The 19,042-nt window shown below is 42.3% G+C and overlaps 1 protein-coding gene and 1 pseudogene across 2 annotated transcripts in view; one reads left to right on the plus strand and one right to left on the minus strand.

Moving 5' to 3' along the window:
* Positions 1 to 19,042, minus strand: part of LOC122543903 (uncharacterized) — a 74,125-nt gene that overhangs the window by 11,266 nt on the left and 43,817 nt on the right. The gene's annotated exons all lie outside the window — the stretch shown is intronic.
* LOC122543896 (uncharacterized) lies at positions 2,927 to 18,965 on the plus strand (annotated as a pseudogene). Its single transcript, XR_015754565.1, has 2 exons — positions 2,927 to 4,812; positions 18,827 to 18,965. The product of XR_015754565.1 is annotated as an uncharacterized LOC122543896 (transcript).

The raw sequence follows: 19,042 nt of genomic DNA on the forward strand, positions 1-19,042 counted from the left end.
GTCTGGATACAGTGTTCTTTGTCAACTACTCTTCCCAAGACCACAAGAACCAGCAGATTCATGAACACAGCCCAGTTCTTCATGCAAACCAGCACATATAAACACATAAATAGAAAGCGGAGAATAACATCAGCGCTTCATCGGAGGCTCACTGATATGTTATCTAGTATGGTAATGAAACGTCCAAAAAACATCCTTTATCCAGCTCAGTGAGCAAACATACATCCAGAACCTTAACCTGAGCTACAAATCTTCTCAAAACTCTTCCCTGCTGTTATCAGACTTTTGAATGGACCTCTCAAAATTAATTCTGAACTCTGTCTCTGTACCTTCCCAGTGACACGGTATTCTGCATTCCGCTCTGCTACCCTTATGCACTTTGTATGTAAAATCTGCCTGTATAACATGCAAAACAACACTTTTCACTATACCTCAGGACATGTGACAACAAAAACTCAATCAGTCAATATTTTTTCAATTCAATGCTCCACAATAAATAATAACATTTTGTTAATTATCCTAATTACACAGAGACTAACCTTTTGTGAATAATAGGTAAAAATGGATGCCTGCTTTGAAGAAGTTTTCCTCTTCTCTCTACAAGAATCTCAGTGAGTCTCTCTCTCACTGCAACCCCCAGGTCACCTTCATCCCCACCCCCATTCACCTATTGTACTCTATGCTACTTTCTCCCCACCCCCACCCCCCTCTCATTTATCTCTCCACGCTGCAGGCACCCTGCCTCTATTGCCCGAAACATCGATTTTCCTGCTCCTTGGATGCTGCCTGACCTGCTGTGCTTTTCCAGCACCACTCTAATCTAGACTTTTGTGAATAATGCACTAGGACACCCAAATCTCTTTGCATCTCAGAGCTGCGCAATGTCTACCATTTCAAACAGATTGTTAAATTATTTCTGCAAAAATGAACAATCTCATTTTTTACTTCATTAAAATCCATTTGTCAGACCTCTACTCATTCACTTAAAAAACAGTATTTCCAAACTGTAACCACAGCAATCCTCTTGCAACCTGTTAGTAAGACCAATGTAAGTTTTTATAATGGAGAACATATATGTGTTAGAAGATGACGTATAAAAGGAATTTGCAAACAGTCTGAGGATGTAAATGAAATGAAACAAAAGCAGTATATTCTTCATGTTGTTGCAAAGGAAGTGTGGAATGGTTGTGGAGATGTTAGATTTAATACAGCAATCAGGCACTCAGCTACAGCTAGCCATCCAGACACACAAATGATTTCACAGTCTGGATCACTAATTGAAGCACTGCACTGGAATACGTTCTCTGGTTGCAATGGAGGTGTGTAGATTTGTCATTTTTATTACTTGAAGGTGGAAGGCCAAAACAAAACGTGGTTCTTTAAGTATTTTGGTCTTTAGAGGCATGGGCAAAGAGTACAAAAATCAAGCAAATTATGAAGTGAAAGTGTAATGGTGACAAATTGAAATGAAGCTCTCAACAGAGAATTAAACCATTATCTGACGACAGCAATCATGCAGGACATTAGAGAAAAGATGAGAATACTGGATTAGGTGAACAGCTCTTCCAGTGAACTAGCATGAATACAATAGACTGAAATGGAATAATCATTCTGTGCTGCAATTATTTTAGGACAGGAAGGAAATCCGGTGAAAACTTTAAAACATTAAGCAAATATTTCTCTGGTTTTGATGAAATGATTTTCTACGACCCAGCTCCTGTAAGTTCTGGCTGTATCCTAGCAGATGATAATGTGTGATCTTACTGATTACAATGGTTCTGCTGTACGAGCAGGTTTACTGAAATGTCCAGAGCCTGCGTTGTTTCCTGTTTGATGCGAACTTCACCTATGAAGTCCCCACTCTGCTCTTTGGGAAATGAATAAGATTTGTTCATGAATGGCACTATATGGCAGTTTTCCAACTGGGAATGCCCCAGAAACCCCCCCCCGCCCCCCATCAGTGGGAACCGGAGCTCACTGCGCAGGAGCAGGAACGTGTTGTGGTCTGAGCATGCTCAGTGTCATTTATGGGGACAGCCTGAGGAGGAGCGGACGGTTAGGGCGGCGGGAAGTGTCTGTGAGATAAGGTAAGAATGGAAATCGTAGCATTAGGACCTGGCAACATTATCAACGTTGTAGGCGAGGCTTGGGGCTCCGAATAAGAGCTCACAGGTCCCGCGGGGGAGGGGAAGAGAAAGGAGGAACATCCTTTGGGTGGGTGGGGAGAGAAAGGTGAGTGACCGCCATTTTGTGATTGGGAGGCGGGCTGTTGCTCAATGATGTGACGGGGGCGGGGTGACGAGGGTGGCTAACCCCCTCCGCCATCTTGGTGAGGGGATGGTTCGGCGGGTTCAGCGAGGAGGGCGACTGGGTGGCCATCTTGGTGAGGGATAGGAGGGTCGGCGATGCTTCAGTGGCCAGGAAGGAAAACGATTGACTCATCTGATTTTGTTCTCACTCGCAGACCCGGGCTGTAGAAGTCAGCTCTGGCCAGAGTACGGGGGTGGGGAGAGAACGGAGAGTGGTCGAAGAAAAGTGTAGATCATCCAACTCTGGACCGTGTTCCCACTTTCTCCCCTTAGCCTTTGATCCCTTTAAGCCCTCAGAACTATACCTGTCTGCTTGAAAACATTCAACGATTTGGCCTCAACCACTTTTTGTGTGAAAGAATTCCACTGGCTCAGCACTCTAGTGAAGAAGTTTGTCCTCAATTCAGTCCTAAACAGACCACCACATATCCTTAGACTGTGACCCCTGGTTCTGGACTCCCTGGTCATCGAGAATACCGTTCCTTTGTTCACCCTGTTAAAATTTATAAGTTTCAACGAGAAGATCATTCTCCTAAATTGCAGTGAATATGGTTTTAACCAATCCAGTTAATATTGTCAGTTCTGCTATCCCAAGAGTCAGGTTGGTAAATTCTGAGTTCTGAAGAAACATTAACTTTGCTTACTTTGCACAGATGCTGCCAGACCTGCTGTGTTTCTTGAGCAACTTTTGTTTTTGGTAACTCCCTGCATAACCAGAACACCCTTCCTCTGATAAGGAGACCAAAACTGCACACAATACTCCAGATGTGTTCTCACCAATGCCCTGTATAATTGCAGCAAGATATCTCTGGTCCTGCAGTCAAAGACTTTTATTAGAGCTGCTTGTTTGACCTGGTGTTGAAGGATAGCTGGGTCTTGTGGTACCCTCCCCTTTTCCAATTTATTGCCATTCAATCAGCCTTCCTGGTTTGGTACTAAAGTGGATAATCTCATTACTATCCACATTACTTTTCTCTCCAGTCATTTGCCCACACAGTCACCTTGTCCAAATTACACTGAATCATCTCTGCTTCCTCCTCACAGTTCACTCACCTACCCAGCTTTATTTTGTCTGCAAACTTGGAGATATTTAATTCCCACATCTAAATCATTAATTTATATTGCAAATAGCTGAAGTCCAAGCAAAACAATAGAGATGACACTCAGGATTGAATTCCAGCGTGGAAAGCTTGAGAGAGTCAAATATTTACTACTTTAGCAGAAAGTGCTCCATAGAAACCAAAATCTTCTTTTCTATATTTCTGGCTTGTACTTCAGTCATTGGACTTTCTGAACTCCTTTCCTAGGACTCTATAATTGGACGATTATCAGATGAACAACTCACATCAAAAAATCACGTCAAGATTTGATAGAATCTCTTTATTTATCAGGACATGAATATCATCATCCTTTGAATGTGGAAGGAGAAATGTTTGTCTGTTCTGTTTGTCAAAAAGATTTCAAACATCAATGTGATTGGAAAAGCACCAAGATACACACGCTGAATTGTGGGTGTTCCAGTTAACTGATTGTAGAAATAGCTTCCAACAGTTGAACAGCCTGAACAACATTGCACCTTTCACAGTGCAGTGTAGTGTATGTAGACAAGGCTCCAAACAATTTGTCCAACCTGGAGAGACCCAAGGATACCCATGGCATTGACAAACCATGGAAATGTGTAGACTGTGGAAAGGGATTCAGTTATCCATCTGAGCTTGAAATTCATCGACGCAGTCACACTGGGGAGAGACCATTCACCTGCTCTACTTGTGGGAAGGGATTCACTCAGTCATCCAGTCTGCTGACACACCAGTATGTTCACACTGAGCAACGACCTTTTAAATGTTCTCATTGTGAGAAGAAATTTAAAAGCAAGAAGTATCTACTGAGACACCAACTCATTCACAGTGGGGAGAAGCCTTTCAGCTGCTCTGTGTGTGGGAAGAGATTCACTGCCTCTTCAAACCTACAGAAACACCAACGAGTACACACTGATGTGAGACCTTTTAAATGCCCAGACTGTGGGAAATGCTTTAAAAGTTCTGGGGAAGTGACATGCCATCAACGTGTTCACACTGACGAGAGACCATTCAGGTGCTCTCACTGTGGAACTGGATTCAGGAGATCATCTGAACTCACTGTTCACCAGCGAACTCACACTGGAGAGAGACCGTTTACATGTCCCAAGTGTGGAAAGGGATTTGCTCAGTCATACAACCTACTGAAACATCAGCGTATTCACTCTGATGTAAAACCTTTTAAATGTTCTGACTGTGAGGAGACGTTTAAAAGCAGCAATGTTCTTATGAGACACAAGCGAGTTCACACTGGAGAGCGGCCATTTACCTGCTGTACGTGTGGGAAGAGATTCACCCAGTTTTGCAACCTGCTGAAACACCAGCGTGTCCACACAGCGGACAGGCCATTCACCTGCTCTATGTGTGGGATGGGATTCACTCAGTTTTCCAACCTGCTACAGCACCAGCGAATTCACGAGTGACTGGTGAGTTTGGATTGTGCTGCTTGTCACTGCTGTCAATTATATCCAGAAATGAATGTGTGGGTTAACACTTGAAATGCATAAAAAATGTTTTTAATCTGCTCTGTTCCACAGTTGAGCTCTAGAACACAAGCTGCTTCACAATTATGTTCAGAGTCTGGGAAATTAGTGGAAATTGAAATTTAGTCCAGAATTCACAAATACCAAAAATCCAGGGTAGAAGTCGTAAGTGATTCCAAGCCATTTCATTAATGAGCAGCAGTTTGGATATGATACACAAGTTAAACAGGCACAAAAGACAGACAAACCATGGTGGTGCAGCAGTAATGTCACTGGACTAGTATTAGTCAGACCCAGTATAAAGGTCTGGAGACCAGAATTCAAATTTCACCAGTTCTAGCTGCTGGAAATTAATCTCTGATTTATGAATTGTATTTGAAAGCTAATTCCAGTGATGTTAACTATAAGAACTGTCATTGATTGCTTTTACAACAAATCAGGTTCACTGCCGTTGTCATAGAAACCATCAGGTTCATTGATGTCTTTCAGAGGAAAAAAAATCTGCCATCCTCACCTGGTCTGGACTACACATGACCCCAGAGCCATTCTAAAATGACCTCACAAACCAGTCAACTCAGAAGCATTTATGGCATAACCAACAGATACTGGCTCTTCCAATAAAACCCACAATGCATGAAAGAATAATTTAGAAGTAACTCTGAAGCTATGAGTATCTGCACTTTCACCACTTCTTCCATTGGTGCCAAGGTCCCAAGTACTTTGGGCTATTTTCAAGATCATTTTCAAGATAATTGAGATATTAGCATCTAATACATTAGAAATTCACCTGACTATAATAAAGCAAGTAAGCTTTGCAAATAGGACAGTGTGGGAAAGATAGCAAGGGATCCTGGAAGCTGGTCAAGTTTCAAATAAAATGTACTACAGCTTCAAAGTAAAAGCTGCTGTGTAAGCTAAAACAGAGATGTCAATGAAATAAATGACAACATGCAACCTTGCAATAAGAGGATCACAGAATAATGATGAACATGCAGAACGGATGGGTGACCTGCTATGTGTATTTCCCCTTTATGTTAATGGGTCAATTCCTGGATCGTCCTTCTCAACAGCACATGGTCTGCAGCAGTTTGAGAAGGCAGCTCACTATCACCTTCTAAAGGGCAACTAGGATGAGCAATAAATGCTGGCCAGCCAGCAGCACCCACATCCCACAGGTGAATTTAAAAAAAATTGATGAAGTAGTGTCAACATTGATCACAAACTGCATCTGCACAAGGCTGGGGTCAATCAGATAAGAGGCAGGTAATCAGACACATAAATCCTCCTGAGAAAAAGTCATGTGTTTAAGATGAATCAGAAATTAAAGACCCAGAGAGAGACAGAGAAAGCTTGAAGAACAAAGACCATGCTAGAAAAGTTGTAAGAAAATCCTTTTGTGTGCTCTATCCATGTTGTTAACTCACACCAAACTGGAGTTCGCAGCCTTACTTAGTACTGAAACTTGCTTGAAGCTCGATTGTCTTGTCTTAACTCTATCTCAAAACAGCTAATTCACAATCGAGTTCTGTAGTGAAGTCCACTCCTTCCCCATCTAAAATCAGACATTGCTACTTGCTGATCCAGGCTGGGAGAAATTGGATAGATATGCGTATGTGGAAGAAAGGTCAAAAGAATATTCAGCGTATTGAAAGGGAGATGGTAATGGAAAGTGATCATCCCAAAGAAGTCTCCCAAAACAGTGATTATTAATAACCCTTTAAATGATGAGTGACCTGCTGTGTATTGCCCCCCCCCCCCTTTTTTTTGTTCAGACTTTCAGTATTCCTGACTTTTTGTTTTAATCTCTGCTAAATCATTTTCTTGTTATAACACTGAAATCCAGATGATTTTAAGTCACTTTAAGTCTATCCTTATTCAGTACACAGGAGGTCTCAACTAGACCTAACTTTTTAGAGTATGTGTTCTCAGGGGACTTGATTTTCTCGAGACCCTGAAAGGTCAAACTATGTCTCAAAGTTCAGATTTAGGTCTTAAGCATGGGCTGTCAGAAACATGTACATGAGAATTGCACACTGGAGTGTCAACCCTGACTTTAATCTCTCTACCATTTGGCTGTGCCTTCAGCTGCCATGACACTAAGCTCTGGGATTCCTTCCTTAAACCTCTCCACCTCTATTTCACTCTCCTGCTTGAAATTGTTCCTTATAAACTGTTCCTTTCAGGCGGCACGGTAGCTCAGTGGCTAGCACTGCTGCCTCACAGCGCCAGGAACCCGGGTTTAATTCCAGCCTTGGGTGACTGTCAGTGTGGAGTTTGCACAGTCTCCCTGTGTCTGCGTGGATTTCCTCCGGGTGCTCCAGTTTTCTCCCACAGTCCAAAGATGTGCAGGTCAGGTGAATGGCCATGCTAAATTGTCCACAGTATTAGGCGCATTAATCAGAGGGAAATGGATCTGGGTGGGTTACTCTTCGGAGAGTCGGTGTGGGCTTGTTGGGCTGAAGGGCCTGTTTCCACACTGTAGGGAATTTAATCTAATCTAAACAATCTTTTTGGCCAAGATTGGGTCCTAATGCTCCTGTGAAACTCCTTGTGACCAATTTGTTACATTAAACGCTTGTTTTAAGTATAACTTGTTGCAGTTATTGTTTGAGTGAGTCTGTGTACATGTAACTCAGGCACAACTTGTGTTGTAATTCACTGAGATCTGGTAGTCTAGTGAGTGAGTCTGTATAAATGTAACTCAGATAAACACAGCTTATTAGAACAGACCTGGAGAGGAGGAATTAATTTTTGAACTTTCTGTTCCTCACTATTGGGAAAAACTGATTCTTTCCAAATATTCAAAATGACTAATAAAGTTATTAAAAATAATTTGTTGTTGTGAGCTGCATTATTTGAAAGAATGAGTAAGAGGATTCAGCCACTACCTGAGTCACTAGTTTAAAGGCATGAGGTGAGAGAATCTAGAAAGAAGATTAAATCAGAAGAGTGATACTGAACCTGCAGGAAGGTGCAAAGAGGGGAGGAATGTATGGGAGAGGGATTTATAGATTAGGGGAACGAAAACAACAAACGTTCAATAGAAACTAGAATCTTTTATTCTAAATTACAATCATTTACTTGTACAGATGATTTTTGTAAATTTTTTTTTACAAGGTTTTACAAGGCAAATATTAGCAGATGGGCAACACAAAGCAAAAACCCCACGATCTTAGAATTACTTCGCTTATATGTGACTGAGTTCAAATTATGAAGAGGAAAATGTTTCCTTGTTCCACCTGTGAATCATCCTTGTGACTAGAAAATCATTGGGACGCACACTCCTCTGGGTCAGATATGACATCAACTTCCAAAAGGTCTGGTTCAGTTTCAGACAGTTGGCAGGGAGAGGGGCTCACTGAAGATGTTACCTAGTGTGGTGACAAAACATCTGAAAATGAACCTTGCAGCTCAGAAAGCAAACCTACATCCAGAATGAAGTTGTTCATGAGGGAAATAAAACAATGGCTCCAGTCTTCTCAGTATTTAACTGGAAGAAATCTCTCTACTTACACTGCTGGTTATCAGAAGAACAATTCTGATAATTTCACAAAAGTGGAAAAAGTGATAGTGAGGTAGCGATGGGAGCTGTCAGAGTACACATGACAAGCATATTGTTCAAATGATGTAATTATGGGGATATGTCAATGAGAAAGGGGAGGAGGCCAAAACTAGATACATTTGGGGATACCGCAGGGAATTGTATGGGTGGGGAGACAAGACATTTCCAGTAAGAATCTGGAGAAAGAAAAGTACAGCCTGGATAGAGCAAACTCACGCAACTGGTTTGATTTTTCTTGTCTTGTTCAAGTCCATTATCTTCTTTGATTTATAAGAGTTTAGAGGGGGACTGGACAGAATGGTGTGGTCAACCTTGTTAAAGAATAGGATGTGCTTGTTTGATTTGGTTACGGCCACATTGGATATCATTTGTGGCTTTAATTTTAACTGTTTCAGGACTACATCGGCCCTGATTGGTGGGATAGACAGGAATGGATTTGGGAGATGCCAAAATGTTCAAGGATCTTGGAGAGGAAATGGACTTAGGAGATGGAGGCAAGGATAGTGTGGTGAGTTTTTTGTTTGAGGAGGGGATGCTGCTGCATTATTTGAAGGAGAGTGAGAAGACCTGATGACAGGGGGGAGCAGGAGAAGAGTCTTTCCCCAGTGTGACCATGTAATCCGTTTGCAGCTCAGACGGTCTATACTTCTCATAGTACCACACTGTTTCTCTTTGGTGTGTTCAGTGTCTCTTCAGGTTGGATGATCTATTGAAGTGATGTGCAAACATAGACCATGTACACACTTCATTCCCAATACATATGGTGCATTTTCTTTCAGGCTGTGGAATTAGTTAAACTCTTTTGCACAGTCAGTGCAATGGCACACTCTCCCTCACTTATGTGTCTCAGTTATTTTCCAGTCACATTGATGTTTGAAATCTTTTCACAGATGACAAAGATTTCTCCACAAATTGGATGACATTTTGGTCAAGTGATATTTGGTTTGAGTTTCGAATCTGCAAAGCCTGCCATTCTAATACACTGTAATGAGTTTACAAAAGTCATCACTGCAAGTACAGGACAGGAATTCAGAACAGGCAATTCCAGTTTGATGGAATGTTTTCTCCTCTTATATTCCTTTTAAAATAACAAACCCTATTGTGCACGATCTCCTTCCCTAGCATAAATCCAAATCAACTGTACCATTTTTTTTGCTCCACTTTTAGTTTCCTCCCTCTCTCTTCTCCAGCTGGATTCTGTTTTCAAGCCCATGCGCAGATTTAGAACTGAAGTTAATGAATTAGTCATTTTCTCCAATTGTGTCTGTATTTTTGTGGGATTTGTGCAGCGCTTATTTTTCCAGTCCTATCTCAAACACCACTCCTGCTATTCCTTGTCTGGTTATGCTGCAACTTGCTTTCATCTGGATTTACAAAGTTTCATAAATTTTGCTTCCATTTTTCACCATTCTCTCACCTTCACTTGGTTCATTTCTAACGCTTCTCGACTTCATTTCCAGGGGTAGGCCAGCTACTAATACTCATGACAAACCCAACCCTACCAAATCCAGCTCAACTGTAAGGACTGTATTCCATTCCCTCAGTTCTTCTGATGACTGTTTCAGAGATGGTACCTTGCACAACAGGCTTCTGACATGTCCTTCCTTTCTCAACCAAGAACTCCTTTCCCCACCCCCCTCACACTCACTCTGGTAGAAAGGGCTGTGAACTGCATCCAACCTACTTCCAGCACATCTGCCCTCATCCCTTTCCCTCTCTCCTGGACCACCATAGGATTCCTCTTATCTTCACTATCCGCAATCTAGCATTATCCTCTGCCATTTTCACCATATCCAGCATCAGGCCACTACCAAACACACATGCCCTTCCCTTCTGTCAGAATTCTAAGCAGCTGTTCTCTCTGGTCCATACCTCTATTACTTCCAGCTCCTCATTCCCCTCCCACAGCATCTTTCCATGTAATTGCAGCAAGTGTCACCCTGGCCCATTTAAATCCTTCCTCCAAGTAGTCTATGGCCCCAAACATCACCTCCAGGTGAATCAGCAATTTACTAGTCCTTCTTTCAACCTAGTCCAGTGCTTTTGCTGCTTAGTGTCATGTCCTCCACACTGAGGAGACCAAATGCATACTCAGATCTATAGAACAAAAAAACCCTTTAGCCCATCATGACTGCACCAGTCAAAAATAACCACCTAGCTATTCTGATCCAATTCTCCAACACTTGATCCATAGCTTTGTATACCTTGGCAAATCTAAATACTTAAATGTTTTGAGAGTTTCCGCCTCTACCACCCTTCCTGTTCCAGATTCCCACCACCATCAAGGTGAAAAGTTTGTTCTTCATGTCTCTGTTCTGGGCAGCACGGTGGTACAGTGGTTAGCACTGCTACCTCCCAGTGCTAGAGACCTGGGTTCAATTCCCGCCTCAGGCGACTGTCTGTGTGGAGTTTGCACATTCTCCCCGTGTCTGCGTGGGTTTCCTCTGGGTGCTCCGGTTTCCTCCCGCAGTCCAAAAATGTGCAGGTCAGGTAAATTGGCCATGCTAAATTGCCTGTAGTGTTAGGTGAAGGGGTAAATGTAGGGGAATGGGTCTGGATGGGTTGCGCTTTGGCGGGTCGGTGTGGACTTGTTGGGCCGAAGGGCCTGTTTCCACACTGTAAGTAATCTAATCTTTACCTTAAAGCTCTGCTCTGGCCACTGATTACTCCATCAAGAGGAAACATTTATTCCTATCTAACTTATTGATATCCTTCATTTTACACATCTCAATAATGTCCCTCTCAATCTCCTTTGCTGTAAGGAAAACAACTGCAGTCTGTCTAATCTTGCTTCATAACTAGAACTTGCAATATCCTGGTGAATCTATTGTGCACTCTCTCCAGTGCTAACACATCCCTTCTATCATGCAGATTCCAGAACAGCACACAATACTCTCACTGTGGCCAAACCAACATTGGTAACTAAATGGTGATCATTTTGAGGAACACCTTTGCTCAATCTGCATGCAATCCAGTCACTTGCCATTTCAAACTGCCATCCTGCTCTCTCACTCATTCCTGACCTGGGCCTGCAGCAATTCACCAGCGAAGCCCAACTCAAGCTGCAGGAACAGCACTTCATTTTCCGCATGGAGTCTCTTTTTGAGTCAATATTGAGCTCAACAAATGTCAGACCATGAACTCTATCCTTCATTTTGATATATTTCCCTCCAGTGTTTATATCTTTGCAGGCTTTTGATTTCAGTCATAGCTGACCGATATTCTGCTTTCTACAGTCTGTTAAAACCTACTCTGGATCTATGCTTTGTAACTTCTCTACAACCACTCTTTTAAACATTGCAATTGTACCCACATCCACCACTTTCTCAGGAAATTCATTCCACATATGAACCATCTTGTTTAAAAAAAATTGCCCCTTGTGTCTTTTTTAAATGTTACTCCTCTCACCTTAGAAATGTGACCCCTAGTCTTGAAATCCCCCATCCTAGGGGAAAGACAACTTTCATGAACTCTACCTATACCCCTCATTATTTTATAAACTTCTATAAAGATCACCTCTCAACCTCTAATGCCTCAGTGAAAAAAGTCCCAGCATTTCTTTATAACTCAAACCTTCCATACCCAGCAAGATCCTGGTAAATCTTTTCTGAACCCTCCTCAGCTTAACAATATCGTTGCTATAACTGGGTGACCAGAACACACTCCTTTGCTTTTTGATCAGTGACCCCTTTAATCTCCATTCTCCCATTTTTTTTTCCCCACTTGCCCCTTCCCATATTTTCAACAGCACAAATTTTACCACCTCCGTCAAGTTCTGAATAATAGATCTTTCGGAATCTAAACTGTCCAAAAATGTTGCAGGATCTGCAGAGTTCCTCAGCGCTTTCTGTTCTTATCACAGTTTATAATCTCCTGAATATTAAGGGGTGAGATTTTGCTGACATAAGGATTACAGTGCAAGAAAGATCAAGGTTCATTCGCTAACTATCGCGTCCTACAGCAACCTACTGCATGATACCACGAGGAAACACCTCCGCCCCTCCCCTGTCCACATTCCAAAGAGACAATTCCCTCCACCAACCTCTGATCACAATGGATTTGCTTCAAGAGGCCTGGAAAGACCAATAAATGGCTGCCGTACTTAGTATTTTACTGGGCATTGTCTGATGTCTTTACCACTACGAGTTTAGGTTTTGAACAGTAATCTCTACACTCTCCTCTCAATCTCCAGAAGGCCTGCTGTCACTAAATTAACCTGGTCTGCAAGACACGGTCACACTGTGAGTGATCATGGAACATTGATATTCAGTGAAACCTGATCTCTTACTGAGTAAGAATGTTTAATGGGCTGAACGGCCTACTCTGCCACTACGTTGATATATTTAAAACAAACCAGGAAAGCACAACTGGGTAACAGTGGGGAGGCAAGGGAGAAGAATGTTTCGGCCAATGCTGTTTGTGACTGCAGACGGAAGGGATATACAATAACAGTTAATCTTTCTCGTATTCATATGGGATGTAATTTCTAACTCTGCAACTATGGAGAGAAAGTAACCTTATAGAATCACAAAGAAATACAGCACGGAAGCAGACCTTTCAGTCCAACACATCCATATCAACCAGATATCCTAAATAAATCGAGTCCCGTTTGCCCGCATTTGGCCCATGTGCTTCTAAACACTTTCTATTCATATACCCACCCAGATACCTTTTAAATGTTGCAATTGTACTAGTCACCACTTCCTCTGGCAGTTCATTCCATATACTCACCAGCCTCTGCGTGAAAGTGTTGCCCCTTAGGTCCCTTTTAAATCTTTCCCATCTCACCTTAAACCTATGACCTCTAGTTTTGGACTCCCCTACCCTAGAGAAAAGAGCTTGACTATTCACCCTACCCATGCCCCTCATGATTTTATAAACATCTATAAGGTCACCCCTCAGCCTCCAACATTCCAAGGAGAATAGCTCCAGCCTATATGGACGGAATAACACAGCTCCTGGAAAGACAAGCATGTATTTGGGAGGTGATAAGGACTTTGGGGAAAAGAGGTTGAAAGGTAGAGCTGGGGCGTGAGCTTGCAAAGACAGTGGGTTTTATTGTTGGATGATGATGGCAAATATGATGGAGCAAAGAACAATACCTGATGAGAGAGAAAATGTCAGCAAATACGGTGATGCTGCGTCATTGTGGTTTAGTAAGAAGATTATGGTGGAGCAGGAGGTGGGTATTATGGACAAGAGAAGTATTGAGAGGACATGAGGGGAAATGGGAGAGAAATTAAAGGAAACTGACTAAGGGCTCAGATAATAAGACAGTTTTGGCCAAGTGGGCTAGTGAAAAGAATTGAAGCAGCAGAGGCAGCTGATCAGATTTTCTCAATTTTAGTAATAAATACATGTTTGAGCTCCCTACATTCCTTGTTGGGAAATGGAGGAGACAGGAAAAGAGAACACTTCAAAAAGGAACTAACTTATGTCAGTGATGTTCAGAAAACCTCAGTGTATTTAACACAAAGCTGCTTGATTTGGTTTTATCCAGAAATATTAACATATAACTGAGCTGGAGTTTACTAATATCAATAGAGACAGATCCCAATGACATGGTTCAGTCCTAGAAGTGATAACAGCAAAACTCAAACACTGCAGTTAATTGTGAAATCGCTGGTGACTGAACATATGGGACAAAGAACAAATCCATCCGAGGAGATTAGGATGCATGGTACTATCACACATCAACCAGCAATTTAAAGGTGGTCTGAGCAGATGAGTTCAAACTCCACCACTGGTAGGAGATTGAATTTAAATTGAATTAATAAAGATGGAAATTAGAGCTCATCCCAGTAATGGTGACTATGATAACTATCATCGATTATTGTAAAACCCTGATTCTGTAATGTCCTTTGGGGAATCTGCTGTCCTTTACTTGATCTGACCCACATGTGACTCCAGACCCACATGTGACTGCAATACGGTTGAATCACAGAAAGTGGCCACTTGACCCATTGTGTTCTGCACTAGCTGTCTGAGCATTTTAACTTAGTGCTAATCTCCTGCCTTTTCCCGGTAACCCTGCACATGGATTAATTTAAACTGGAACAACAATTTTCCTCTCGAATATCTAAATTGAACCTACCTCTAGCACTTTTAGTCAGTGCATTCCTTACCCCAAACAGCTGCAGTGTGAATTTGCATTTCCTTCTTTTGCGGAACTCTTTAATGCTTCTGGTTCTCAATCCATTTACAAGTGGGAATAATTTCTCCCTATCCATGCTGTCTTCCGGATTCTTAAAATTTCTCTCAAATCTCCTCAGCCTTTTCCCAATGAAGAAAAACAGTCTGACCTTCTCACAGCTGGAACAAATATCATTAACCCCTTCTGCAATCTCTCCAATAACCTGACTGAGGAATGAGAATACGTCATAGTCAAGTTTGCAGATGACAAAAAATTGGGGAGGTAGCAAGTGCTGAGGATGACACAAAGAATAGGTGGAGGGATGTAAACATGTTAAACAAGTGGGCAAAAACTGGGGAGATGGAATATAATGTGGGAAAATGGTAGGTGATGCATTTTTGCAGGAAGAACAGAGGAACTGAATATTATCGAAATGGAAAAAGATGGCAGAAAATTACAGCACAGTGGAGAGGTGTGGCCTTGTGGTATTATCACAGGACTGTCAATCCAGCAGCCGAGATAACGTTCTGGGACCAGGTTCGAATCCCACCATAGCAGATGTGAAATTTGAATTCGATAAAAACAAAAAATCTGGAATTAAACGTCTAATGGTGATCATGAATCCATTATTGATTGTTGGAAAGACCCATCTGGTTTACCAATGTACTTTAGGGAAGGAAATCTGCCTCCCTTACTTGCCCTGGCTCACATGTAACTCCAGACACAGCATTGTGGTTGATTCTTAACTGCCCTCTAGGCAATTAGAAACAGGCAAATAAATGCTGGCCTAACCAGCAGCACCCACATCCCATGCACAAATTAGAAAAAGCTCACCAGCCCCAGACTCAAGTAATCAGTACATAGCACTAAATTGGAGATTAATGTTCAAATATCCTCACCTCAAAACAATTCCGCTGTTTCAAATTCCAAATCCCTTTCTGAGGTCTGTGGCTGGAAAACTATCAGAAGCATTGGACTTCGAGAAAAATCTCAGTCTTATCTTCTAACTCCCTGAGGACATTGATAAAATTTGTGCGTCAAAGGTCAAAATTCAGGTAAGACAGACATTCTGTTTGAGTTTGCTGTGCCAAAATGCTCCCCTTCTGTACAAGTAATTTCCAAAATCCACACAATTAGACAAAAACTGACAATACTGTCTCCTCCTACTGCTTCACTCAGGAGTACTTAAAAGCAGGGAAATACCTGAATTGAAATCAGTTAATAAAAAGGTTCACTGGGCTATTACTCGCATGATGGGCTTTGTTTCATGGTGAAACTTTAAGCAAGTTGCACCAACATTCATTTGGTCTTGACAGGGTGCATGCTGTGAGGAAGCTACTTCTTATGGGAGCATTGAAAATTACGGGGCACAGTTTATAAGTAATGGTCCTCTAAGACTGAGATGAGGGGGAATTCTTCTGAGTGTCATAAGTCTTTGGAATTTTCTTCTCTGGTAAGCAGTGGAGACTAGAATAGTGAATATAGAAGATCAATTTGTGATCGACAGATTATGGGGGAAATGGTAAAAAAGTGCAGTTAAGGCCACGACTAGATCAGACATAATGTTTTTCACTGGTGCAGCAGGTTCCTTGGCACAAGTGGCCTCTAATCAAACAGTACCGAAGGGGTCCTTTGAGCAATTAAGTGTGGACCTCCAAAAATACACCAGTATCTACCTTCCCAGGCCCATAGCCTTGAACATGATGACACTTCAAATGTTATCCAAGTACTTCTTAAAGATTGTGAAGTTTTCCATCTGAACTACTCTCCTAGGAAGTGCGTTCCAGATCCCCAGCAACCTCAGCCTTTTACTTTAAAAGTGTGCCTACCTTTCTTCTAATTCTGACTTTCTTACTCTTGTAGTCATACAATGGTCTCCACATCTGATGGTTTCTGCAGCACACACACCTCACAAAACCCCACCCACCCCCAAACCTATGCCCCATTGTTTTGGACTCCCCTACCCTGGGAAATAAACCTTGGCTGTTCACCTTATGCCCCTCATGATTTTATAAACTTCTTAAGGTCACCCCCTCAGCCTCCAACACTCCAGGGAAAATAGCCCCAGCCTATTCAGCACTCCCATTTGGAAGTACAGTGTCGCTGGGTCAGAATTCTCAAATTCTGTCCCTGCTGGCATTGTGGGTGTACCTACAGCAATTCAAGACAGCAGATCACCTTCGCAAAGACAGCGAGGGAAGGGTAATAAATGCTGCGAGCTGACAAAGTCCACATCCCATGAGTGAATAAAAGAGTAAAACAAGAATTAGTGGTCAGTTTGTCCTTGAGCCACAGCATTCCCTGGAAAGAATAGTGTGCAAATCTGCAACATTGGTGTACATTTATACAAAGTTAAAAATCACACAACACCATGTTATAGTCCAACAGGTTTAATTGGAAGCACTCCAGCTTTCGGAGCGACGCTCCTCATTTATACAGTAATGTACAAATTACTGTACCTGATGTGTCATTTATACAGTGTCTTTGATTAAATAAAACATTGCAAAGTGTTTTATGAAAGTTTAAAGCTGAGACACAGGAGGAGCTGTAAGTTCAGATGATGAATAGCTTGGTTAAAATGGTAGGTGTTAAAGAGTGAATGGGAATTTACGGACTTGGCACAGTCACCATCACTGGAATTATCATAAACAAGGATACTCAAGTGGTCTGAAACTGATGAGCGCAGAGACGTCTGAGCATTGTTTTTCTGCTGCTAATCCTCTTCTTTTGACAACAGTATTTTCCAGTCCCTTTCAGTGGCCAGGAGTTTAGAGACTGTACTGCAGTTGCAGGAGCGAGTGATTCAGGTGGGTGCATGTACAGATGTGAACATAGAGCTCCGCATGGTCTGTGATAGACCTTTCCCATTGGTCAACGGCACGAGATCACGTGGTGTTGGGTTCCGCTACTCCCATTGTCTACCTGCGGGAGAGTTGATGAATAGAAGGAGCTGAAAGACCGGGAGGACTCTGATCCTCCAACCAATTGGAGAGATTACTTTGTACCAATGGCTGAGCTGAAAGGTCCTTCTGACTCCCTCATCAGTCAAGCGATTCCAATGTCTTGCCTTTCCTGTTTTTACTCGCAATTCGGGGTTAGATTGTTCACTTGCTGGAATTGAAGGAAGTGGAAGTGCATCCAGGGAGGGGTGCAGACTCAAAAAAGGTTGGTCCAGCTCTCTCCTAAAGATATAGTCATCCTTTACTTTCTCAGAGTGGCATATTTATTTGTCTGGTTCAAAGAATGGCGTCTTGTCTAATGTTCACAGTAAAATGGCTGCTCTCCCCCAGGAGATTGTGAATAACCATAATTGCACTGAAAGGCGGAACAGATTTTATGAGCCAACTGGCCAACTTCTGCCCCTACATGTTATCGTCCAGTCATTGAGACATTCTAAAACCAAAAGACCCCTTCAGCAACTGACTCTTTGTGTGGGGATCCAGTCTCAGTAATCCATTCCCCTGCTCTATATCTCCATTGCCCTGCAATCAGTTTTTCCTTGAAGTGAGTAACTAAATTACTAATTGGCATGCCTTGAATGCTACATGTTCATGACTTCTCAAACCTGTGTGAAGTTCTTCCTCTTGTCTCTCTGTGGGCGGCACCGTGGCACAGTGGTTAGCACTGCTGCCTCACAGCGCCAGAGACCCGGGTTCAATTCCCGCCTCAGGCGACTGACTGTGTGGAGTTTGCACGTTCTCCCCGTGTCTGCGTGGGTTTCCTCCGGGTGCTCCGGTTTCCTCCCACAGTCCAAAGATGTGCAGGTTAGGTGAATTGGCAATGCTAAATTGCCCCTAGTGTTAGGTAAGGGGTAAATGTAGGGGTATGGGTGGGTTGCGCTTCGGCGGGGCGGTGTGGACTTGTTGGGCCGAAGGGCCTGTTTCCACACTGTAAGTAATCTAATCTAATCTAATCTAATTTGATCAAGCATTTCAGTCCTGTGAATTATGTGTATGTTTTGTCCATTAAAAGTGAAAATATATGGCTAGCAGCCTACATGAAAAATATTCAGGTCTGTGTCCGAGAGGTGAAATGGTAAGAATGAATTTGTTAGTCAGCATGAGCCAGTTGTGTCGGTGAATTGTGAAGGTATACCTCTATATCAGTCATGGCAGAATGAGAATTAAGGCAGACTGTTTCATGTGGAGAATTATAGCTTTGGGGGAAACAAAGAGAAAAAAATGTTCCACAGAATCAAGATGTGTCACTTCCACATTGCTACTCTCTATTTAAAGTACTTACCTTTGTAATACCTTTCACAGGTCATCAGAAGGGAACAGTTTTCAGACAGGAAACTCAAACCAAACATCATGAGGACTGACAGAATTCATCAGGATCTGAATATAATCAAGCCTGTAATTTGAAAAACAATTATTGAATCTGTTTTGTCTGATTAAACATCAGCAGGACTGGGACAGCACGACACCTGAGTTAAAGTATTCCAGTGCACTGCTTTAACCAGTTACACAGCATGATTG

This window comes from Chiloscyllium plagiosum, unplaced genomic scaffold (assembly GCF_037043375.1).
Source record: "Chiloscyllium plagiosum isolate Xiang-an unplaced genomic scaffold, Cpla_swu_hap1 HiC_scaffold_46, whole genome shotgun sequence".
NCBI lineage: Eukaryota > Metazoa > Chordata > Chondrichthyes > Orectolobiformes > Hemiscylliidae > Chiloscyllium > Chiloscyllium plagiosum.